Source organism: Molothrus ater, chromosome 12 (assembly GCF_012460135.2).
Source record: "Molothrus ater isolate BHLD 08-10-18 breed brown headed cowbird chromosome 12, BPBGC_Mater_1.1, whole genome shotgun sequence".
Classification (NCBI taxonomy): domain Eukaryota; kingdom Metazoa; phylum Chordata; class Aves; order Passeriformes; family Icteridae; genus Molothrus; species Molothrus ater.
In genome coordinates, this window is record NC_050489.2 from 6,612,010 (window position 1) to 6,637,933 (window position 25,924).

The 25,924-nt window shown below is 39.0% G+C and overlaps 1 protein-coding gene across 1 annotated transcript in view; it reads right to left on the minus strand.

Moving 5' to 3' along the window:
* The window catches only part of ZNF536 (zinc finger protein 536), a 344,488-nt gene that overhangs the window by 268,206 nt on the left and 50,358 nt on the right, over positions 1–25,924 (minus strand). Inside the window, 2 exon segments of the mRNA XM_054516149.1 lie at positions 8,657–8,723; positions 21,029–21,123. The gene's annotated coding sequence lies outside the window, so the exon portion shown is untranslated.

Sequence of the window (25,924 nt, forward strand, 5' to 3'; positions counted from 1 at the left end):
GAGCCTGCCCAGCCTCCCAAAATTCAGGATACACCCAACTCCCTACCCAAGGCCACGAGCAGAGGATGTTGGGTGGCACCAAAGGCCATCAGGGAGAGCACACAATGTGGAGCCTGAGGCTGGAGAGGTGTCAGCTCCCACTCTGAGATTATTACTCTGATTTTTCCTCGTCACAGGGCTGACTGGAAGTGAGGAAGCAAGAGCACAGTCCCACTTGTCTATTTTAGACCCTCTCAGAGTACATTTCCCACACCACTCTCACTGCCCAGAGGGCCCCACTGGAACAAAGAGGGCTTGCTGCACACTGCAGCAGCCTGACAGACTCTGTGGAGATCTGAATGGCTCAGAAAATATATTTGAAATATTTCAATTAAGGTGATTTTGTTTCTAAGTTAAGCAGATGTCAACAATCTCTTAAAAAGAATTGTTCTCAAAAGGGAAGAAATAGAAGTGTTATTTCCAGGGAGACAGATTACACAGCATAGAGAGTGTGTACAAAAAGTTAGTCTCATATACTAACATACATTAAAAAAAACAGACACAAACTGTCATTAAAAGTCAGTACTACCTTAATTAGTAAATAAATTGATATTTTTAGCATTAGTGCCAAGGCTGCAGGGTCAGTCTCTTGAAATAAAGTATTCGGGTGATCTGGGAAAATTTGCATTGACAATGCCTGTCAATAAAGAAGACCTCTGATCCATAAAGCTGAGAAATACTGCAAGTCTTAACACATTGTATTAGAATAATAAATAATATTATTATAAACTTAAATGTACACAAACAGGAGAGTACAGAAATGTATTCAAAAATTGCCTTCAATCTCCTTTTCTTTTACTTTTCTGACATAAGTTTAACTCAAATTCAAGCACTGCCTGCTGCTGAACTTGATGTAGTAAATAAAGCTGCAAGGTTTCACACAGTACTGCCATGTTACTGGAAGCACACTAGAACAGAGTTAGGCAAGCACAAATCAGTGTTTCAGGGCTGTGACTCCTTCATAAACAGAAGCCAAACTGTGGCAGTTTTCAAATAAGAGAAAAGACTTGCTAAAAGCTTCAAGATGTTGAGAAGAATGTGCCCTACAATGCCAATTTACTGCAATAAACCTAGCTCAGTAACTAGACTGTGGGCTTCTTTGTGTCTCATACTCTGAATGCAGTAAAAAGACCTCTGTGCCTCCTGCTACAGGGGAGGGAGTCTGAAGAGGACTGAAAACTGACAGCTCTGAAAAATAATAAAGCAACAAGTAGAGGCAGACATGGTGATTCTCAGGAAGGACTGATATGAAAGAGTCAGAGCTGCTAAACTCATTAGCATAGGTAAATCTGTTAAAAATGAAACTTTCAGCTGACAATTTGGTTTCAACCCAAAACAGGCCAAAACTGACGTTGCAATGTGAAAACGTTTACCTTAGGAAAGTCAAAACACTGTTCTTAAATTCTGTCATTTATGTTTTAGTGTGCTCTATTACAATATAGCCTAACCATCTGAAATCATCAGATGTAAACCAGGCATTTCAACTCTATCAAAACATTTGCATACCCACCCCTGCAAACTTCAGAAAATATATTTTATGTTGGAAATCATCTCAATCAAATTTAAAAGTTTTCAAGACAAAACATATCCTTAAGTGCTTCTTTTTATGAGGCTGTGGGCAATGATGTGTCCCCACAAAAGGAAAGAACAATTTTGAGGAATAAACACAAGCAGTGTCAAGGGCTGGATGGTTCAGGTAGAGGGTGGGGCATGAGGAATAGCTCTGAAGGAGCCTGGTCCATCCAACACCCTCAGCCTGCAGCTGAGCTCCCCAAAAGAAAAGGAATCACTCACGAGGAGTTCTTGAGGCTTTTGCTCAGCTGGGAAGCCTCCTCTGGCCCTTGTAGTCAGCACAAGGACCAGTGCCCATCACTCCCCGTGGGACCCTGCTGTGGGTTCCCCTCTGCCAGCTCATCCTCTGCAAACCACTCACCCAGAGCTGCTACTGGGACAGTTCCTGCCAATATGACCAAGATTAGAACAATTCTTCTCCTGCCTAGCTTGTGGAGAGGAGCAGGCTCCAGCTGTGAGTATTTTCAACACCTTATATTATACACCCAATGTGTAAATTGTGGCCTGCCTGGCCCACTCCCCTTCTTCTGCCTGTACCCTTCCAGAAAATTTCAGTTTTTTAATTGGAAATCAGAAAGCTGTTTCAGTTTTTTTTCTATATTTTTTAGAAATGCAAAAGCTGTCTAAAAATATTTTTAGGGTAAATTTTTGGGGGAAAAATAAAAAGGAAAAGAGAGAAGACAGCTTGTGTAACAAGTGTCTGTCCCATTAGTAAACAATTTTTTTAAAAAAAGTATTAGCTCTTACATTTTCCCATTGGTACTTTCTCATCTTAAAATTTCTTCACTATGTACAATCAGGTGTATAAAAACCAGACCTTGCCAACTGTTCATGAACTTATGCAAAGGATATGGGTAAAAAAAATATCTATTCAGTGAAAAAATATTTATATTAGAATGTGCATTTCATATACATTTATTTCTAATGCATATTTTATTAGGATATTTCAATTATTTCTAAATACCAAACCAATTAGTCCCTACTCCAAAGAGAGACTTGATCACATTTTTTAAGATCATATTTGAGTTCTAATATTTAAGCCAACTCAAGTCTGGAAGCAATAGAGCACTTGTGGAAAATGTGTATATATTTTCTTTAGCTAAAGTCACAGCACAGTTTTTCCTTTTTCCATCATTATTAGTATAAAAAGATTAGTACAAACAAAACAAAAAAAAAAGAAAGAAAGAAATTTCACTCCTACTTTCGTATTTCTTTAGATCTTAACCTGACATTAATGAGCAAATACACACTAGGATGATGATCACACTGTAGGATAAAATGGCTCATATACTGTGTTGATAAGTTAAGATGAAAGAAATCCAGAACAAAGACACAACAGTATTGCAGAGATATGTTTAGATTCCAAAATATTTGTATCAGTCAAAGATAGAAACACCCAAGACAAAAAAAACCCCAACTGATAAATAGAAACATCCACTTTTTCCCCATTTGACTGTATAATAAAGATCCTGTTTATTTTAAAGTGTTGCTCCATCACTTTGCCTGGCTGCCACATACAATACACAGATGCAGAACATACATATTTTCCATCTGATCTCTGATGCCTTTTCTCCCATTGAATATCAGTGCCAACCCTACCCAAGCATTTGAGGATAGGATTTACATTACAGGAGACAAAGGAGATGCTCAAATGGGAACAGTACTGGCATTGAAATCCTGACCCTGGTGATCTAAGGCTGCAGTTAAGACTCCTATGAGTAACATCTCTGACGCAATTCTTCCCAAATCTCAGAACAAAACATTACAGTTTGCACTGGACTATAGTAGAGAAGTTTACCGGAACGATGGCTGCAAAATCCAGAAATCCTACCTGAAAGGCACTTTACAGGATCCAAACCATCCTTACTTTAATTACACATGTGATAGCACATTTCTTCATGGATATTCTGCTGGGTACTACCCTCATTTCAGTGGGAGTCATACACCAACAGCATCTCCTCTTATTTTTTTTTTCTGCCAGATGAGGTTTTTTTCCTCTTCTCCGACCAATTGGCTTATTTACCTAAGACATCATGACACTTTATTCCATCACAACATGGCACCGTTCCCCCAAAGTGGGGTTGCTCATTAGATGTATCCTTCTGAAACGTGAATATTAATGCCCAGAAGAGATGAACCATAAGCATCACAGATGGACAAGGAGGGATTAGACAGAAATTGGTAACAGGATTGATAACAATTCACAAGTACATCAGGCACGATGACACATTGCCTTGATCGACAGGAACTACTATTCCCAAATTGTGCTTCCACAAGCACCTGCAATTCCCTCACCAGTCCAGATTCATAATAAACATTTTAAGACTGGTATTTTTGCTAATGGCATCAACCTGATGCCAAGCACAAGCCAAGAGGAAAACCACTTGCAAGGAAGGGAAAAGCTGAAGGAAGTGCAGAAGGCACAGTGGATGAATGCTGCAGCAGTCAACCACGTGCACTTCAGAGAAAAGAGAAGGTTGCAATCCAAAAGAGAATTTAACAATAATAAATATAAAGTGATCTATTTAAGGAATGAATGCAGAACTTCAAACATTATTCATAATAAATGCTGGGTGATCACGTATTTTATATATATATATTCTCGTGCTTAACAACATTTTAATTGCAGCTAGAAACTGCAATTGTTTAAAAGTGATGCCCAACAGCCCCAGTAGCAGACGGGCATTGTATGTAAAGGAACATTCAGGGAAAAATTAAAACACCTCACACATGGATACTTTTTGTCTCAATGAGTGGAAAAAGTCATTTACCTAGGACAGTAAATAAATGTGAAATATATCAACCTCACTGACTCTCCTTCTCTTCTCCAGTTAATCTTTTTTTGTCAAAACCAGCTGTCTAATGATATTATCCCATCATTTTACACCTACTTGTTTTGGTGGTGGGCAAAGGACACAAGTGGTTACTCTTCATCATTCATAAAAAATTTGAATTGAGAATAATTTAAGAGTTGCCTCTTAGAGTATCTTCTGCTAAAGATAGGTACACATGGTACTTCACTGAAATAGTCAAGCTAGATCTAAATTAGGAAAAATTATTACAGTTAGAACACAAGGTTAACACAGCTTTCTTTATTCCCTTCACTACACAAGATAAACCAGGTACTTCTGCCTAATATATTCTGTGCCTGACAAACTTCTTTAAAATTATACTAATTTTTGCTCTTAAGGATGCAAACTGAAATTATTTTACAAAAAAAAATAAAAGCCTGAAGTTTTCCTCCTTATTGACTAATGCTAGTTTTATCAATTTACTTGTTAACACAGCACAAGAATTTACATCTCCATTCACTTTATTTGAATTATTTGTATGTGTTTTCAGGAGATGCACATCTCTGCCATCCCATTCTAAAGCCAGACCTGGCTCCAGCAGGGCAGTTGAGGCACAGAGACCTAAGAATGACCTTCTGAACCAGGTTCTGAAACATTCCAGCTCCTTCCTGTTAACTTGAATTCCATAAGTAATCTTAGATGGGTGAATTGTGTCATGAAAATAGGAGCCTCTTCATTTGTTGTTTTTTAAAAGCTATGTAATTCTTATACTGCCTCTAATTGCTTTATATTAAATATTCACTAGAAAAACATGGGAAATTTGCATATACTTCATAGTAACTATTTTTTTTGTTCGAAAGACAAAATTACTATTTGCTTGGCTAATTTTTTTTCCCATATTGCAACCTGACTTGGGCACAGTGGCTACAATCCTTCTCCTCATCAATCTCCTACTGCACAACACTTCTGACTGTGCCTCTTCCCCAACAGGACCTGACTTGGACAGTCAAGCTCTCAAGGACAGTTTCTCTCAAGGAAAAAGGTTCAGCAGAAATTTCAGCTGGAGCTACAAAAAAATACATTGAATGGTAAAGCAGAAGAGCCATAAAATTCATCCTGGAAGGATCTTCTCCCCATCATCTCTATACACACAATTTGAGAGAAAGGAAGGTGAAGAATGGAAGCTTTCAAGAACAACCCATCCAGGATAGATGATAAAATCTGCATGCTACCCTGAGGAAACGGGGTACAAAGTTCAGTCCTATGTTTGTATTTCTAAAGAGCGTAAAATATCAAATATCCCTCTTGAAGAATAATTCTCCCTCTAGTCTCTTACACATTGTTGTGTAACTATACAATAAATATTATCCTGCTCACATGCTTCTGTTTACTTAGTATACATTACATTTGATGCTATCTGGCAGCATAAGTTTTAGTTCTGTCATTTTAAAATATTAATAGTTGTCAATCAGAATAGAAAGTGCATAATAAAAATGTTCTAGAAACTAATAACCCTATATTTCTACACCATCAGCTTGGAGCTAAGCATTGCTAAAAATGAGATTAATTATATGTTTGCAGAAGCCCAATACAATCAGACAGTCCTCTAAACAACATCCTCCTAGAAATGAACACAGACTAGATACATAATCAGATATATAGTGTGTATATATTAGGCAATACATGCAGCACTAAATTAATAGTATTATTTTCATTTGGCCCAGTCTTAAAAACCCCACAATCTGCCCAGTGACAGTGTTAGGTAAAGGATGCGAGAAAATGGCATGGTCAATACCGAAGTAATTTATGGAGATTTTCTGCAAATATTTGGAAGCCCGGAAGCACCGGAGACGCACACAGGACAGGTCCCTGAAGTTATGACCAACATATCATGGTAAACTGTTCAATTTAACATAGAGGGTCAGAAAAATATCCTTTGAATTATGTCTGTCAAACTTTAGTGGGAACTTCACTGCTTGGGACATTTAAACCCGCTCTGGACAAAGTATCAGCAAGTACCCTGTAGGGAACAATCCTGTAATGTCAAGAAGATGGACTAGATGTACAACAGGACTTTTGCTGCTCCATTTTTTATTACCCCAATCCATCACCCTTGCTGAGGTGAAGTTTTATGCAGACCTTTAAAATTATGACCATTTTAAAATTATGTCTGTGTCTGTATAATATATACACCCATATGGATGTAAGGTCTGGCTTTTAAAAACTCCAAGTAGAAAAACATATTTTGCTCCTAATTTGCCCATTCTATAGCTGTAACTATGCAATAATCTGGCAAATACAGATAGAAATCTTCAATCATGGTCATGGGAACACAAAATTTACAGGCATGATTGTGACATGTGAATTCCCAACTTAGGCATGCAGGAATTTAAATATGTGTGCTGTGAACAAGATAGGAGTATGGGTCTGTGATATGGTTATGCCACAAAACCAGGATCAGATTCTGAGCTTTGCCCCAAAATAGAAAATCAGAAATCCTACAAGGTAGACGAACTGATGTCGAAGCTTACAAATAAAGCTAAGGGGAGGTCCCACAAGGAGCTCTAAACAAGATTATTTTTATCAAGGATTCTCAAGGAAAAAGTGAAATATTTTGTTTGGCTTCCTTCTGCCCAAGCCACTGTGGTCCTTCTGATATTTCTTTGCACCCCACTTTTGCAGAGAAGCTGGAACTCCCCATCACTCTTCTTAAAACCTGGAGGCCACTAAGGGTTTTGTACTGAAAAAATATTAACATGTAAGAGTCACTCCAGGTAACGGCTGCAGAAAACACCTCTGTTCCCAGGCAGAGGGTGGCAGAACCCTCTGTGGATAAGCAAGGTGTGTTATAGGAGAGGTTAAAGGTTTCACTTTGCCCATGCATATTTATTGTCATTTCTGTTATTCCAGAGTGGAAATCCTCTTACTGACTAAGGCAATCACCCCTGTATGAGTGCCATCATCTCCATACTTCAGTAGGGGAGAAAAACAGTAAGAGGTTATGGAGGAGGAAAGGCATTTTCCTTTTAATCTTTTAGACTGCAATAGCCATAATTGGCTTTTCTATATAGTTGGGCTCTAGTTTGTCACAGTGTTACAGTGAAAAACAGCAGCCTGCACTCATTTTAATACACAAATCTTAATGACTTCAATTGCTGCTAAGGATTCAGAATGGTGGCAGGATATGGCCATTCACCATCAAGGCCCTAAAGCCTTCATAATTACTGAGTACACAGAATATTTATTATACAGACTGCACTAGGCCTCTTCTGTGGGCTGCCCTGGGCCTGTTCTCTGAGCCACATCAAGCAAGAAGTTTAAATGAAACTGCTCCCAAGTTTCTGAAATGGTTTAATAAAACATATACTGACTGTAATATTCAGTTTATAGTAGAAAACTATTGCCCCTTGGTTTGAAAAATGACCTCTAGTTGGCAATTTTACTCTCAGCTTCATAGATTATAGTCCGCTGTTGGTCATTTTCTCAATCCACAGGGCAATACTTTTCCATAACAAGCTCAAACTGCAATCAGTATTTGTAGGCTGTTACACAAGTTGAGTATAATATGTCTCAACGCATTCTATTATATGACTAAACAAAAGAAATAACAACCTGGTGACACAGACATATGGAGAAAAGCAGAGCTATTCTTCTAATACTGAGATAGCAGAAAAACATATTTCTTTGTATTGTGTTAATTTGTATTAAATTTTGTGTCTTCAATACACAATAATCTCTAATTTGGTTTTTTCATTAATAGTGTTTTGGTTTGTGTTGTCTTATGTCTTTTCTTATTTTAATGTAAAATGACAAATACTAAATTCTATTAGTATCAGATTTTAGAAATGACAAATAGTGACAGATAACCCAGCATTGTAAAATCACGTGAAAATGCATTCACACAGATATGTAAAAGATCATTTGCTCTTGGGCTCACAAAGCACACATTCACAATCTATGGGTTTGATACCAGGAAGTTCCAGTGCAGTGCAGTAGACAAGATGCAGTTATTGTTTCAGCACCCAGCTCCAGCACTTAGATACAAGTGAAATTCCACATTTTGGGAAAACAGCTCCCACATTAGATAACCAAAGAGATAAATTGCATTGAGAAGTCTCTGACCAGGAACTGAGGGAGATCTGGTGTCTGTTCCCAGACATGCCCTGGACAGCCCTACCAGTGACTGCTGTTTAGAAAATCACCCACCTTCCCAAAGCACAGGTGCTGGGAGCTGCAGGGCTGATGGAACTTACCTGGCTGGAGTGTGGTGAGATCTAATTCTTTAATCAATGGGTGACCAATGCTCTTGTAGACCCTTTGCTGCAAATACAAAATATTCATAATTACAAGTCTAATATTCATTCCAATCTGTAAATAAAACACTTTGGTTAAAATATGATACCCACCCACACTCAAACACAAAGGGAACAACTTAAGGTGAGGCCAGAGCACTCCAGCAAAGAGGACATTTTGCCACCCTTCTCTAGAAATTATGAGTTTCCTATCCGTTAAAAAAATTCACCACATTCCTGGAGATCTGTGCTGGGGCAGAAGGGAGAATCTTGGCTAGGATAATATCCATATGACAGAAAGGTCATTGTAGATCTCTGTGGGTGGCTTCTGAATCTATAAGAATCTACATCACTGCATTTTGGGATATTAAAGGGACTTTTTTTTTCCTAATTTCCCACTATGTTTCTATATTGTTGCGCAATCACAGCTTCACCAGCATTCTCTAGCTGGAATTTAAGTTGTCTGGATTCATTTAAACATATAGAAACTGCATGCAGAAGCTTTAATATATTTGAGCTAAGAACGTATTTGAACAATTACCAGAAGATGATGGCTCTTTATCTTACAAGTCTTCAAGGAATTTAGATGTTTAACTCATTAATAGTGTTTGCTGCATTAGATTTTATGTTTTTATGATTTTATAAGAAAGGTTTTTGAATACAGAGAAAAAACAGGCTTTTTTTCTTTCCCCAACATTTTTCATTTTAGGGTAATAAAAGTGACACATATGTGCCATAATGTAATGGATTAATTAAGGAATATGATGTTTATCCTAGGTCCTGAGTTGTACATCTTCATAACTCACTCATAAAAATTAATGTATTATACCACGCTCCAGAATGATATATCTTTTTTTACCATACCTGTTGAGAATAAATTGTTCTAAATTGGATTATCTTGATTTCCAGTGAAAAATGTAAAAATTACATTGTTATTTTAAGAATTTACACTGCTGTGTATAAGAAAGCATAATCTTCTCACTGTGCTTTTGAACTGTCATGTTACTTCTACTGTTACGAAATCATAATTGCTGCTGCCACACCTAAAATCAAATGCAGTGCATATTGTATTTCTTCATACACTGCATTTCCTCTCTTAATCACAAAACCATACACAGTATGTTTTTGGCCAATTCTTTCATTACTGACTGCTTATGTATATAAGTAACACACAATTATGCATGCAAGGACTCATAAAATCCTCATTTCTAAAATCAACAGATGAAAAATCCCTAAATAATAATGTACAGATGTTTCATATTCAAATGAGCTGTTGGCATGTAATCATACCAATCATGCCAATGCATGCAATAAATTTGGTGAATTTCAAGGTACTCGGCATTTACAACATATTTTTCATTTTTTTAATCAAAAGACCATTTTAGGAAGATGGAAATGACAACTGTTCAATAAATATATATATTTCTGATGGTCTCTTGAAATTTCCATGAGTGGTCAACTACACTATATTTTTCCATACCAATTCCTACCTCTTTTGCCTCAACAAAGTTGATTTTTCGGTCCTTAAACTGCACTGCTTCACTAAAAGTAAATTATCTGCACGTTATCTGCAGAATAATCCTCTTCTTGAATACAAGACAGAACATCAGAGTTTCTAATCCTTCACAGATAGAGTAATTCACATCCACTGTACGTTTTACTGTAAAGACAGAGTAATACAATATGTTTGATAAATCATGTATGTGTCTGTGTACAAAGAAAAAGGTTTATCTCCTCTCCTACGAGATGCATCCATATTAAAGCACACACACACACACTCCCCATGCTGGCACTGCAACAATCTTTAGAAGTTCTATTATAGAGACATCTAAGTTTAAAAAATGAAGCAGCTCACAGGTCAAACAAGTTCCTGATGAGAAGTGCTTAACCAGAAGTATTATTCCACTGATTGTAAGTTTTCATCCATACATCAAACCCTAGAGTCTATTGATTAAATAAAACTGATTTTTTTATATTATTTCAAAGCAAAAGCAAATTAAATCATCCCAATTGTTTTCCCTTTGTTTGGAGCTATCACAGTTTGTACACTGGCCATGAGTCCTGCTTATAATTACAGTATCCTTAAGGAGAGCTTATTCTACAATGACTGATCACAGGTTTCTTGCCTCTTGCTCTAAATCTTCTGCTCCTGGTCATAATCAATGGCACTTGATGGCCCAATATTCTGATCCAATGTGGCAAGCCATATGATCCAAGATCTGCTTAGAATCAATAAATTCATTTGCTTCAGGAAATTTGGGATCAGGACGACTTTAAGTATATGTAAATACAAGAATTTACAGCAATTATGCTGGCACATCTTTCCTTTCTCATACCTCTTTTCCCCTGCATAATTAGCTGTGTCATGCCTTAATTTTGCTTGCAATCCTACATAAAGGAATCCAGGCCAGACAGCCCTTGCAAAGCCTTACCAAAGTCAAGGTCTGCTGGCTGAGAGAACAGAGGGTCTCTTTCAGCAAAACACATCAAAACACTGCAAATCTTTGTCTTGCTGAGCCCCCACATGGCATTGTGTGGGCTCTGAAGATGCCATCCAATGCCAACATAGCATGAACATGAAACAGACTGCTTTAAAGGGCACCAACAGGTGCATACAAAAATCTTCTTGGAGCTGAGTTTGCCTTTCTTTTTCCCTTGTGCAAAAATGTCCAAGTTTGGTTAATAGCTCCCTTGGGCTCCTGTGTCTCCAAGCCAGCCTCCAGCCTGGTTCCTGTGTACCTGTGCAGTGCAAAGATGCTCTGACACTCAGCTCACAACTTCACACAGCCAGGAATCCCTGCCTGGAGGATGTGGTTTCCAGTCTGGAAGGTGATCAGTGCTAGGCTGGAAGGGAGCATCACCACTTCTGTGTCTCACCTCACACTCACAGATGAAAGGACACACACTAATCTCAATTCTGCTACTGTACATACACATTGTTTAATAAATTGCATAAGTACTCTGAATATTTTTCTAAAGGCCAGGAACTCTAATGTACTTTGAATCTTCATTAAGTTAGCATGGCAGACTGGGGTACATAAATAACTAGCAATAAAATATTCTTTAAAAAAAATTATTCCTTGTTACTTATGTCACTGCAATGGAGTTACAGAACTTCAGAATGATGAGTAAATACAGACATCTGTACTAATTTAGAAGGCTGCAGGTTGGGCATACCTTTCAGCCCTTTAGCCTTTTTCCACTGGAAATCAGTAGTTCAGCACCAGCACAGATGCGAACCTTGTTTCTGCTAAGCAGCACTAATTTCTGCCCATAGACATTCAGAGGAGGATGAATCAAGTCACAGGTGTAAGAAAACTGTTTGCTTATGATGTGGCTGTCACCAGTGCAGATGAGTTTGTAACACCCTCCTAGCATCAAAATGACACACAAAAGATACATTAAAAAAAATAAACCCAACAGATAGTCTTGCAAAATACATCACTGCAGTTCTTCAAACTGAAAAAGCAGAAGTCAGAAGATCAAGAACTCACAGTTAGGATTTTCCTATTAGATAAAGAACATAAGGATTCTCCTGAAGTCTTTGATTGATATATGATCTTTTCTTTCTTTTCAGGCAGAACAGCTGTCCAGTGAACTAGAAGAAATAGCCCTGAAGACAGCTTTGTGTCTGACATGACTTTGAGAGGGAAAATTATTCCAATGATAAATGCTTTACATGGAACATCTAATAAAATAAAATAAAAATGTCATCCATAAAAGAATTTTTCTTTCTATTTGAGTAAGCAATCCCTATTATCATTTGTGGGGCAGGGGTGTTGCTGTGTCTGAGACCAAAGAGAAAAGGTATTTCCCTTAAAATTGAATTTGAAAGGAACTTAACCAAAAAGAGGCAATAGAGAAGAGAAGGGCAACTGGGAAAATGTGGAGGGAAGATGAGAATTTCCTGAACATTGTCAGGATGCAGTGACCTGGGATGCATTGTAACTTCCTTCATTCTTCTCAGTCAGGAAATCTTTAAGGTGAAACATGGGTGCTTTGCTGGCTGATATCTGCCACAGTGACTGCATGCAGACAGAGCTTGACTATGCTCAAAAATCCCAACACAATAACAACCAACACAAACCTCCCCAGCAGAAAAAGGTACAAATTTGTGTAAATTTATTCAACCTAATGGAATTATGTAAATTACACAAATGGAGAACTACAGCCACTGTGAGAATTGATTGAAGTTATGTCCAGATGAGAGGAGAGATGGCTTTGACTGGAGCCTTTCTGGAGCTTGCTCTAGAGCTGTGTTTTGGCACATGGTGAGGGGCTAAGAAAAGAGCCTTAGAGCATGAACAGCCACAATGCTCAGATGAAATTTGTACATCTTTGTCATTTTCAAACACGTCTCATTGTGACACTTCAGTGGATGGATGAGCACTGATGGATGCTGTCATACACAGACAGCACAAGGAAGAGTAATCAGAGCTGTATTTTCCTTGAGAAACCAAATCCAGTACTCCCATGGTTCAGCCAGCTGCCCTCCAGAGCCTTGGTGAGTCTGTCACACAAACTCTGTGTCCCATTAATTTGGCCAAGTCTAATTAAAGGCCTGTCCACATCTGCTCCAGGACAGAACAGCTCGTGGCTTAGAAACACCTCAGAGAAGAGCATGATAAACCTTCCACCCATCCTCTTTGTCTTTCAACTTGATGGAGCTGCCCTCAGCAACACTTCCACTTCACTCTTCTCCAAACCAAACCCATCTTTTTCTGCCAAAGCCTTCCTGTGTAGGCCCCTGTGAGTGCACTTATTCCAGAGCTAATTACAATTAAATGAGTATTTCAGCACTGAGAAACCAGAGGCAGGTACACGTTCTCATGTACCTTTGCACAGCTAGAAATCATTTCTCTCCCTTCCCTTGGGTAACTCAAATGCCCTTCCTCCCCTATCCCAAAGATTCTCCTTTATCCCTGTCTCTCCTCCTCCTCCTCCCTCCTGCAAGGTGCCATTGATGCTGTTCCTCTGTGTGTTCCCAGGAGCTGCTGACATCCTCCTGCTCCTCAACCACCTCACCTGCCCCCTCCCCTCCCATTTCTGAGTGCCAGCCCCTGCTCTCACGCAGATTTTAGCTCCACACTTTGCAGAAATCCTGCTCCATGGGATTCCAACAACAGAAGAAGGGAAGATAAGAACATAAAAGCACCCTCAATGTGGTGTCCCATCAGGAAGCCAACTAAATCTGATAGACACTGTCCTCTCTGACACATAAGCAGGAAAGGGCTGAGCATTTAGACAGCAGCAGCTCAGAAAACAACTCTATATGGTCTATAATCAGCCAGCACCACCTAACAAATAGCATTTGCCTAAGTATTTACTTTTGAGGCAATCAAATACCATTTTGAAAAAATAAAATAACTTCCACACATACACATTGCATATATATTTGTTTCCCCTCACTCTCCCTCACTTTAAGTTTGCAGTGACAATCAGCAATTATTTTACAGAGAAAACTCTAACATGCTTATGGAATGCCTTTAGTAATAAGATAATTATTTGTAAGTCTATAAAGAATTATAATTTTTAATTTAAAAAGAAATCAAATAAAAACAGCTTTCATCTTCCCTACCATGTGAAGAAAACATTCTCTGCCTACAACTCAAATTATCATTCTCTCCTTTGTGCAAAATGAATTGACCCAGAAAACTAAAAGGGTAAGAACCCATATTTGCTGGGCTTATTCAGCAGCCAAAAGTTCATGAAAAACACTGTTGTGTATCACATAGCAACCACTTGATGCCTATTGTTAAAATACAGTAGTTATTCAAAAAGTAAAATCTTGCATTCTCAAATAAGAAGCCAGGCTGCAATGTGTGTTTACTGTTTTGGGGAAATAGTCATCTTGCCATTTTCTCTTTTTCCATAGTCTTGGCATATTTGGTCAGCTATGAAATGTGCAGTTACCCACAGGAAAGAAAAGGAACACAAGAATTTTCCTCTACTGTTGAGCTCACAGGACAATGTCCATTCAACGCAACACTTGGGATCTCTATTAAGAGCCTTAAGATGTGCTCTATTTTTATCCAGCCACACTTGCAGAAAAAATGTAATGTTCCAGGGAATGGGCATGAGGGAGAAAGGGAAAGAAGCTTCTGCTTTAGACTGTAAGAGCTGCACATTTTCACCTGTTCTCAAAACAAGCTGCTCCTGGGCAAGTCCTGCACGGGTGCCTGCACTGCTACTGCACTCTTGCACCTCCTCCCAGCCCTGCTACCCAGCACTACAGCTGGGCAGAGGTATCAACTCCACAGGCATCTCCCTCTACCTTTCCTCCAGCTCTTTTGTGGTGGAATATGCTTTAAGAAGTGAAAAAAATGTAAAATTTATACAGAAGGAAAGTCAGAAAAGGCATTAACGGTTTCTGATAAATGGAGCTTGTATTACTTTAAAATATTTTTAAAAAGCAGTGGCAGATCACTTGAGCTACTCTGACTTTACCAGATTTCCACAAGAGCTGAGAGTCAGCCCTGTTTGTCACAACTGCATCAGACTGTCTATTTAAATTATCAAAGCAAAAGCAGAAGGGTTCTGCTGAAACAACTGCTGGAGAAGACGAAGGAAAGAATAAGAAAGATACAAACTTCCTTCCAGGTTTTATTATGTGCTGTTACACAAAGAGCGTATCTCAGAACTTCAAGATAATGACACTTTTAATACCAGAAGGGAATGGCAGACTTGCTTAGCATAACTTTGAGATATTTCATCAAGCCTGTGTGCAAACAGGTGTGCCACATTTTTGCTAGTGATAAGATGCTTGTTGAGATTATCTCCTTATCTGGGAGCATGTTTAAACTCCTTTTGAGCAGTTAAAATAAGACAGTGGTAGAAAGTAGATTAAAAGGGAGAAAATGTAAGAACATAGACTTTTTGCAAGAACCTCACTTTGAGCCCAGCTGTATCCAGGTATGTGTGTGCTGCATCCACAGTCTCTGAAAAGAAAAGTGAGGGGTAGGCAGCAAAAGCCACATGAATGCATGAAAAAGTGTGAGAATGAATTAGGTACCCAGAAGCAACAAGATGGGCTTTAGGATTTGAGGGAAGGATCTGGCTGTTACCAACACAAGATGAAAACATGGATGGATGGAGCTTCAGCTCACCTGCTGCAAGTGTTTCTGCTTGCTGAAAAATAAAATTCTTTGCTGGAGGTCAGCACAGGTGCAAAAATCAACTTAACAAGTCAGCTGGCTTACAAAGCAGAAGCATCTATACAATTATTTCAATCAAAGGCAGATCAGGGTGTAGGCAATGGTTACACAGGAATTGGTTTGGTCACTGGTCAGTGATGTGGCCAGGACAGGATGTGGTAACGAAACAGGGTTGTGGAAGAGCTGTAGTTACAATACTTGTCTCCCAGTAACATATAGCATAACTTCACGAAACAAAAACTGAGCTATTACATCCAGTGCACAACCAAAAATTAAGAAATCTTTCCCCCAAAATAATGAAAGGTATGTACTGAAGAATAATGAAGAACTTGTCTAGCACAACTCAAACTCTCCTCTGAAAATGTATGCTTTCCTCAGAAGCAGATTCCCAGCACAGGGACTGGTAATTTATGATCCACCAAAATACTCTGTTGAACAAAAAAGTAATACCTACACTGTGCCTATGCAAATCACTAAGAATAAGTGACTCCAAGGACCAGTAAGAACAAAGCCCAAAACTCCTATCAAACATTATCTGAGGTTTGAAAAAGTCAAGACAAAGTGTAATTTTTTTTAAACGGGGATAAATTGGGATTTCTGTAACAATTGACTCATTTTGCCTGCTTTTATCTAAGGAGCTCAAAGAGCACTCCAAGTGTTAATTAAATTACAAAGCATTTTTGAGACAGGTAAATGGTATTATGTCCACTGGGGAACAGAGAGAACATTTATGTTTCATTACTAAAGTCACACAGTAATCCAGTGGCGAGCATTATAACCCAAGAACTTCCAGTCGCCACTTCTACTCATTGACTTGATGGCCTCACAAGAGATAAAATTAGCCTTAAAAGCCAAAAATACTTTTTCTCTTGTGCTTTTCTATCTTTCAAGACTAGGCCAAGATTCTTTAATTTCATTTTATTCTTCTTACTCTGCTTACTGGGAGGCCTTTCTTTCAGAGTCACACAAAAGAAGCCACTTCCTAACCTACCCGAGTGTGTTAAGGGTCACAGTACAGCAACACGGGCAGGAGCTCAAACAAGGGCAGTGAACGGTAATGGGGCTCTTTAACAGCTTGTGCAGCTGCATCAGGGTCCTCTTCTCCCTCCTCTAACCAGTCCTACTCCAGAGATAGCACACCAGGGCCTCTCTCCCATCAGAATAAAGATGGGCAGATGTGCAGATGAAATAATCCTTGGCTGGCTGATTCACTGACTTTACCAATGAAAGAGACATAAAAAAACCCTGACGAACCTGGTGCCCCCAGCACTTGGTACAAGAATCTCTCATTGAACAGAACAATATCAAAAAAAAACCAACCAGACCCTGAAAATGCTTTAGATCATGGAGAAGTCTGTTATGCAGTCTACTACATCTATTTTGAGTTGCATGTGGAAAACTGAGGGAGAAACCTTTCACTGACCATTCTATTCTTAGGCCAAAAAAGAAAGCCATCATTTTCCATTTCAGCTTGGCCCTCACTGGTAAAACTGCAGGATGGTAAAACTGCAGGATGCAGAAGCAATAAAGCAGTAAGGTACAATGCAATCTGCACAATACACAGGCAAACCTAAGGCATCTCTAATTCAAGACTGGTACAGCTCAGTTAGAGCTTTAAATAATTATATCTCCATTAGTAAACTAATTTTGGAGGGTAAAAAGGCTTTTCTATTTTGTACATAACTATTTATTACTAAAAACAGGGAAGCATCTTTTGGAACTCTCTTTAAGCCTTTTGAATACAATGCTAAACCAATATTTCAGGCTTTATTTTCCCTTTCATTTCTTGTTATGTCACGAAGAATCAGCTACGTGAAAGAGATGAGAATGTCTTTGACCAAGACTTAAGATTGTCTTTACCGTAGCAGAAAATAAAGCTGCTGCATATATTTCCAGTGGCAGTATAATTGTTACATGGTATGACAATCATAATCTTTCTCTTTTTTCCTAAAAATATGTCTAAAAAACCACACAGTTTATATACTGCATTCAAAATATTTTTCTTCGTTTACATTGATTGCATATTTCAAGTCATGTTACAGCTGTATCGCTTAGCTTAAATCAAATAAGGAATCCACATAAATGCATACACACACTTTGCTTGTTTTTAGACATTCCCAGTATTGACAAGATTAAAATATTTTTCTCATTCATTATTTATTGTGATATGATGAAACAGTAAGAGTATGTATTTAACAAACATCACAAAGTAGAGTTAAAATGTGGACATGCTGTTTCATTTCGATTTTGCTGCGACAGTGTTAAGTATGTGACTCCCTGACTGCAATAATGACATCTTGGGGTGATGAAGATTTAAGATGCTTTGTAAGGATCCAGTGTGATCCCAACTCTTCAGCCACGCTGACTAGGAGCATTATTAAACAGATGAACCCAAGACTGGAAAGTCCTGCTGCAGAGGACTGGGGGAGTCAGTGCTCGATGCAAGAGCAGCACCAAACCCCTCCAGGCACCCCTGGTGCCTAACTGGACTGAAGGCAGTCACACACACTGCTACAACACTTCCACAAGCACCAAAGTTTTTTATTACCAAAAAATATGTTCTCTGGACCATTTCTCTGCCTCTTGGGCGAATTGGCAGTATCTGACAGCTGGAGTTTGGGCTCAAGCAATGCCATACCTGGGTGAAACTCAGGTATGGGGCAGATCCATGTGGCTTTGGCTGTCTGGTGTTTTTACCTTGGGTTGAAAATTACAGGCATGATCCCAGTTTCTAGCTCACAGTTGGGCACTATTCTGCATATTTCTACTGGCAAAAAAAAGGCAAGGAAGTGCCAAAGAGCAAGCACCACAGCAAAGGAACCATAACCAAAACTGGTTCTGCTGGGCAGAGGAGCAGAGAGCTTGCCTTCTACAGAACACGGCAGTATCTCGGTTAGAATGTAGAAAAAGGCACATCTTAGCCCAAATACTTGTTCTTGCATACTGCAATCTAAATATACTCTCTATGATAAATACAGCAGAATAATCAGAAGATAGCGAGTGCTTAAAATGCACCCTTAACAAAGCAAAACAATGTAATGCATATCTTTCTTTACGTGTCAAACAATTTGCCTAACAAATCATAATAATGCAGAATGATATAAAATTCACCCATCAATGCATGCACTAAGATTACCATGGCAAAGAATTGTGAATTTCATTAAATATGTTAAAGGCAAAAAAAAAAAATTCCTCTTTGAAAAATAGTAATCCTGTCTTTCAACAAAAATATTATAGGAAGCTATGAATTTGGTAGATCTGAATAGGATGTTGGTACATGTTTTACTAAGGTAATATAATGGCACACTATTATTAGATCACATTAATCATTACTGTGCCAAAGGCACTGACAGCACCACTGAAAAGGATTGAAAGGGCTGGTAATGGATATAAATTACCCATTGTGTGATAAAAGGATTTTTACTAAGAAGGTAAGAATAAAACAGCAAATTTCTAATATAACTGTTGTGTAAAAACCAAAATAAAAGTAATCCAGTCAGTAATATCCACAAAATCAGAAAGTAAGCACTTTTGAAACAAGATAAAGTCACAATAAAAACTGTATACAATGTAAAATTAATTTCATGCTGCATAATATTACTATCAATTTAAATAGTTTACATGATGACCTCTATGGTCAAGGGAAAGGTAAGCTTTGTTAATTAGAATTGAGTAGGAGCTTCTGCAGGCGTATTTTAAGTTTGTGGGATTGGAATTTTTTTCTTTTTTCTAATATATAATGGCTTCCTAACACCCCCCTGAAATTCAAGACATGCTGAGAGTTTTCTGTTTTGTGCATTAACATCACAACAAACAGCACATCCCTCAGATGGTTTTATTTGGATTCCAAATGCTATTACAAAACGAACCACGTCTTTGCTGAGCTATTTAACCATTTGATTGAAACCATTTGTATCACTAATTGTCCAGTCCTGTGCTCCTCCTTTACTCTGGCAAGTATTTCCTGATATTAGTGGGGATCAGTGGAGTGAATTGGTCAAACTACATCCTTATTTACAGCATTAAAAAATCCACATATCTTCTCTGAAGCTGATGGAATTATTCTAGAATCAAGTCACTGTAATTCTTTTCAAGTCAATTGTCTAGAATGAAATCCAGTAGCTCACATTCAATTAGTAAGTTTTAAAAATTGTGAGCCATACTCTTAAATGATATAAATTCATAAGTACAGACATCAATCCTGAAAACACTTACGTCTCAACTTTACTCACGTGAGTAATTCCATTAGCATCAGTAATTCAATACCTGCTTATGCATTTGCAGTACTGAAGCTTTAATATGCCTGGATATCCTCTCACATCAGCTATAAATCAGCACAATTCCTCTGAATCACAGAGTTTCTACTAATTCACAAGATATAAAAAGGAATGGACAACCCAGTATAACAATTAAAATAAAGAAATAACATAAGAATTTGATTTGGGAGCAGAAGCTATCAGAAATTTTGATTTAAAGATCAATTAATGCATGTGGAATGTGGAATTAATTATTGGTTATTTCCTAGGAAGCTAGACTTTTATTTCAAACTGAGGGCCAAATAACCCAATTTTGATTTCACACCTATTTCCACACCAATCTGATTTCTCAGACTTTACAGGATCTTTTCTTCTGCTGCACTGGAATAGCTCAGAGGAAAATCACATCTACAATGTAGTACACCCCTCCACCCACTGATTTTCATGGGTGTTCTTCTCATGCTAATACACAACAGAATATGGTTCTTAATAATATGCATGAGATGTTCTATTGAACTTACAGGAGGAAAAAAAAAAACAAAAAATGATAAAATTAATTTAATCAGGAGTGTCATGGGTTTTTTTTAAATCAGCAGTCTGATGATAAAGTAATAAATGATGATTCATCCCCAACACAATTATTACATATCAACTGCATGAAGATGAATGCTCATGATTTTACCAAGCAGAATTTTTTCTCGAAAAAAAATTTATTTGTAGCTCACTACAGCCTGAAAGAGCTACAATAAAAAGTTTTGCAAGACATAAAGATAATATTTTTGAAGATATAAAAAACACACAAGAACAGATTTAAAAATCTAATTTAGGTATCTCATTTTACTTTTTTTTAATTGGAAAACCAAAGCTAGACTCAGATCCATAAGCAGAAGAAAATGTTATGAGAACAATATAAGTATTCTTACCAGTTATTCTTAAGCCAATGAATCTGTTCCCTGGATGAGGAAATTCTTAAAAGACACAGGACAGGTACTGAAGGTCACAACTGGAAAAATAAAACCTGTGAGAAATTTAATATGTCAAAACTCAGTGTTTGAATCAGACATTTACATTAAAATATTACAATGCCACTTCAAGCAGGCAATCTACAGGACAGCAGAGAGCATTAAGAATTACAATATTAATGGGATTAACACATTTTATTTTTTAGTTTTCATAATGTACATGCTTGGTGGTCATTTCGTATTTGGAAATGAAAACTTCTTTCAGTTCTGGATTGTTTTGAGAGGGAAAACCTCCTCTCAAGATAATGATGAGGAACAGAATGAAATTCTTCTGATCCTTTCCCCTAGATAGTACAGCAAAAGAGGACAAAACAGGACAAAACAAAAGTTGCATAGCATACTCCAGAAACCCAGTTATTCTCTTTGACATTGATATTCTAATCTTTCAAACTGAGTAAAAAGAGAACAGCTACTAATTGTATTTTTACTTTTTTTTAATTCCATTTTATAACAGAAATAAGTCCTTTGTAGATGATCTCATCTAATAAACCCTACTTAAAACAGATAAGAGCCAGCAGTAAAAGCCAAGCAGAATACTTCCAAGATATTTGTCAGTAGTGAATTTAGGGCCATTACATTAGTAAGCAAAATAGAGACAAAAACAAAGGGCGTTCTTAGAGCAAAATAAAGTTCACTCGACTCAAGCTATAATCTGAAGAATTTATGACTGAGAATTCTAACTATGTTTATTCCTATGAATGTCTAACAAATAAAATTAAAGGTCACTTCCTAATAATACACTTTGTACATCTACATCAACCCAACTCTTTCAAACAGCAGGCTCTGAAACCACAGTTCCAGCACCACAGCCTCAGGGCTTCACCTTAGCAGCACTGGTTGCCCAGGGAAGAACTGACTGCTCTGAGGGCTGCCATGGTGGGCAGTGTGGACAAAATTCCAGCCTTCATTTCTGGGGGAAATCATCAGGAGCATTGGGTTTAAATCAGTCAGCACCAACAGCACCAGACTGCTGCTCAACGCTGCCTGTTGGCTTGAAGGGCAAACAACAATTTTGAGGGCTCCTCTTGATAATGAAAACAGCACGAAATAATTCTGAAAACAGAAGTTCACTACTAAGCAGCACAGCCCTCCCTTAGTGCAATACTGATACAACACTTCTCTTGGTCTCTGCAGTCTCCACCTTGTCAGGATTACATCCAGTGCAAGGTGTTCCTGCAGTGTCCCACTCTGTCCCCACCTCCTCCTCCTCCTCTTCCCCCTCTGCTTCCCACCACACCAACCACAGGATGCTCATTGCCACTGTGGTGGTGCACCATAAGGCTTCCCAAATCCCACTGCCTCCCTCCTCGCTTGCAGACTGAGCCAGGCTTTGCCACGTGTTTCAAAGCCTTTTCCAAGTGATAATTCTGCCATACAACTTTGCTGACACAGGAGAATTACTCCAATTACAGCTTCAAGCCCTTTCTTTAAAACTCACATTTCCACAGCAAAGCACCAACTATCCTGCAGTAATCACCTGATTTGCCATTCCCATTGTTAATCATACCTAGGAACACGTTCTTCCCTGCTCTCTCCTCATGTCCAGTTTTGTTTTACCTGCCAGTTATCTCTGAATTTGAATTATAAGCCCTGAACATCAAAGCCTGTCCTCTCATGAGACACTTTCCTATTGAGCTGAATGGGTGGTGAGCAGGTACAAGGCATTACTCCAAGCCAGCACCCCATATCAATGGGCAAACCCAGCTACAGGAGAAGAAAACCACTGCAAAAGTCAAGAGACGCACCTACAATGCTGACTGAAGAGAATAAAAATCAGTTTGTAACTGAGTAAAGGAAACCTCTGTCATCAGATTTGGTCTTCCTAAACATAAAATTGCATCTAGATAGGATTCAGATCCCATTTATGAAGGCCCATAACACTTTAGAATTTAAGTAAGTGAATTTCAGTTACTATATTTGAGCACGTAGGAAGAGCAAATTCCTGGACTGCTGCAGATAAACATAGGTCCCATCCAACATTTTCAGTTGCACACCACCTAAAAACAGTGACAGCTTGTTTGTCTCGAATTTCTGCTATTGTTGATGTCTTAAATTCTTGAAGATATACCTTTCTAGTGCTTACTTGCAGCTTATTCAACGCAAAAGCCAACAAACAGAAACAAAGATAATAAACTGTTAGGTTTCTAAAAGATGTTATCTCACTAAACAGGTTCTTAGTACTCCTACACCAACATCACAGAGCACATTTTTGCTATGCTATTACAAGGCTACTTGTGGTAAAAAAAATTCAGCTTTTACATACACGCTCATGACTTGCAAAATTCTAGGAATGATTCTCAAGGGGCTTTCACTAAGATGCTTTATAAATTCTGATGACAGACAGAACATAGTAAGGCTTCATCTCTTAAAGTCCTGTACTGATTTGTTTGGAGGCTTCATGTCATTGATCAGCATGTCAATGTCTCTTGCAATCTGCTTTCCAGTTCATGACTGAGAGTGAACCCCTCAGGTTTAAAACCTTAAATGATTTAAGGTCTGTGATACATAACCTTACGAACAAATTGGGAAAATCTGTAGCTTTACACATTAAACTGTAACAGAAATGATTTAAAGCCTTATAAAAAGGTATTTTACTTACCTGTGCTAATATTATTCTAACACATTTGACACTGACTATGTAAAGCAGATATTTTAAAAGGTACAGGCAGCAAGCTGCCTGGAAACAAATTAAGACAGTTCCACTTAGGTCAAATTGGGCCAGTTTACCAGTGTCTAATACACTCCCTGGCATTAAAAAATGGCACCATGAATCCTTACAGACCAATTTATTACAGTAAGCTTCCCACAGCAGCACTGCTGTGCAGTTGCACTTGGCTCAGTGAGTGATCCAGCACACCCCTAGAGAAGAAAAAGAACCCTAAAAATCTTCAGAAACAGCACGACAAAAAAGTAGTGGTGAGACATAACTAGGGTACGACAGCACAATTTCTGTTCATTCTTAAAACATGCTTTTGTAGCTCATTCCTTGAAATGAATTAGAGACATGAAAGGGAGAAAGTAATCTCATCCCACTGATGAGCAGGGGCCAGAAGGATTTCTGCAGGTTACAGATGGAAATCTAACACACAGCAAGGGAAAGCAGAAGCTTGAGCATGGACTTATTCTGCACAACAGGACTTTTCCCCAAATGCTGAGGCTAAAAGGCTTCATTGTGTGGCTCTTAGCAGCTCATCCCATTCCTGTTCAAGTCCATGTTACAGCTCTGCTAATCTCAAGGAGACAAGGCTCAGGCCCTCTGTAAACGGCCTACCCTTTCTGATGGAATGAGGTGTCATGTTTAAATAATTATTCCCTATCAGCTGCTTTTTGAGGGCCTCTTGAATTGCCCTGGCATAGCTGCTCTCACCCTGGGCACATCAGAGATGCAGGGACAGAGATAGGCAGGGAAAGAGGCTCAATGACAGCACAAAGCCAGCCCAGGAGCCGTGCAGGACACCCTTGCCAGGCCTCCATGTGAGCACTGCATTCATCATAAATGCAGGATGGGGCCTGAAGGGTCCAGTTGGTGTCACTGGGAGTTACATGCATAAGTGAAGAGAGATAAACAGTCCCTAAAGCAGGATGCTGGAATAAATCTCAGTATTTTTCCACTGTTCCCAAAAAACATGAGAGCTGACACCACTTTTCTCAGGCTGGGGCACGGTTTCCACCCGTGGCACCACAGCCTGCCCAGCCATGTACCAGTCCCCATCTACAGACCTTCCTCCTGTGTGTGTGTGCCCTGCCCATGCCCTCAGAAATCTCCAATACATAAAGCTATCTGCCTAAAAATACAAAATATTTAAAAATTCAGAGCTAACCACGACAGGATTTGTCCACATCTCCTGGCAAATCTGTGGTGTTTGATCTAACATCCTTTCAGGGAAGCTCCCTTACATCGCCAAGATCACGCAACAAACTATTGCTCTCATTTTTCCCTCCTGATATAAGTAAGCAAGAGACAGCAAAGAGAACAGGAATGCACATCCTTTTAACTCCTGGGGAGCCAAGGGGTTTGCAAAAGTTCTTTATCAGAGGCACAACTCTCTTCAACTCCTTAGGTTTTTTTCTACTTGCTTCTGCTTCAGACATCTCAGTTTACATTTATTTTGTGCAGCTTCCACCTTTCTGTGGTTTTTGGCACTAACACCACCTTAACTTGTCCTTATTAGGACTGTCACAGCATGCATTGCAGTTGAGATGGCCACAATACACAGAGCATCACCATACAATTCCAGAAGGCTTTAAACATTCCCCAAACAGGGGAACACCTTACCTCATAAGAAGGCTTCAGGTGTCTGCCCAAACACAGTAACACCAAATCACCTCAGAAGGCTGCAAGCAACTGCCCTTCTTGTTCTTTAGCCCAGCCTTTTATCCCTTCCTGTTAATGCCCTGCCCCTGTGTGCCCCTCACTGTCAATGCCCTGCCCCTGGGTGCCCCTCACTGTCCATGCCCTGCACCTGTGTGCCCCTCACTGTCCATGCCCTGCCCCTGTGTGCCCCTCACTGTCCATGCCCTGCCCCTGGGTGCCCCTCACTGTCCATGCCCTGCCCCTGGGTGCCCTCTGCTCCCTTTGGTGTTGCTCAGTGCCCCTGGGCACTCCATGGCTCGTTGCTGTCAGTGCTGCTCACCTGCTGCTCACAGCTGCAGCTCATTGGGGATGAGGCTCAGCCCTCAGCCCAGTCCCAGTCCCAATCACCACAAACTGGGTACCTACACAGGACTAGTTGTTGGTTACAAGATTAATCAGTTCATCATGGTGCTGCTCCTGCCCTTCATGCTCAGGCCTCATCC